This window comes from Fukomys damarensis, unplaced genomic scaffold (genome assembly GCF_012274545.1).
Source record: "Fukomys damarensis isolate Sample0158 unplaced genomic scaffold, DMR_v1.0_HiC HiC_scaffold_39, whole genome shotgun sequence".
In the NCBI taxonomy this organism is placed as follows: domain Eukaryota; kingdom Metazoa; phylum Chordata; class Mammalia; order Rodentia; family Bathyergidae; genus Fukomys; species Fukomys damarensis.
Window position 1 is genome coordinate 127,332,916 of NW_022900951.1, and position 665 is coordinate 127,333,580.

Sequence of the window (665 nt, forward strand, 5' to 3'; positions counted from 1 at the left end):
TGAGACAGGCTGGCTATGTAGTTCAGCCATCCTTGAACCCACTGTGGAGCCCAAGCTGACCTCAAACTCAGCAATCCTGCCTCAGCCTCCCAAGTGCTGGGATGACAGGTGTGTGCCACCATACCCAGGGACATTTAGGAATTCATGAACTGATAGCTCTTCCTTCAGCGCAACATCATGGCGAGAATAAACACAGGGAGGCTAGGATTCAAATGGTAAAAAGGCAGCTTGCTTTATTCTCAAGATGCAGGTGGGGAAGGGGTGTGGCAGCTGTCTGCCTCCAAGCCGAGGGCACCGCACAGGCAGCGTGGTTGCAGACCGCAACACCTGGAAGAGGGCTAGGGCATCTCCCTCCCTCTTGGCCCCCCTGCCTGTCACCAAGTCCTCTCCAGGCTGAACAGCCTGAGGTCTTTCGCTGTCACTCATGGGTCTTGGCTTCTCGCCCCCCACCCATCTAAGAATAGCCCAGCCCCAGATGGCATTGGGCACAGATCCGGATGCAGTGACTTCTTGGATAGACACCGTTCCCTCCCTCAGTCCCCACAGTCTCACTTGCCTTCAGTCACTAGGGAAGGAGGTGGGCCCAGAAGTAAACCTCGAGAAAGCAGAGTCCAGGTTCCCCATCCCGCCCCTCAACGTGGAGCCCCCGGCAGCTGCTCCCCATT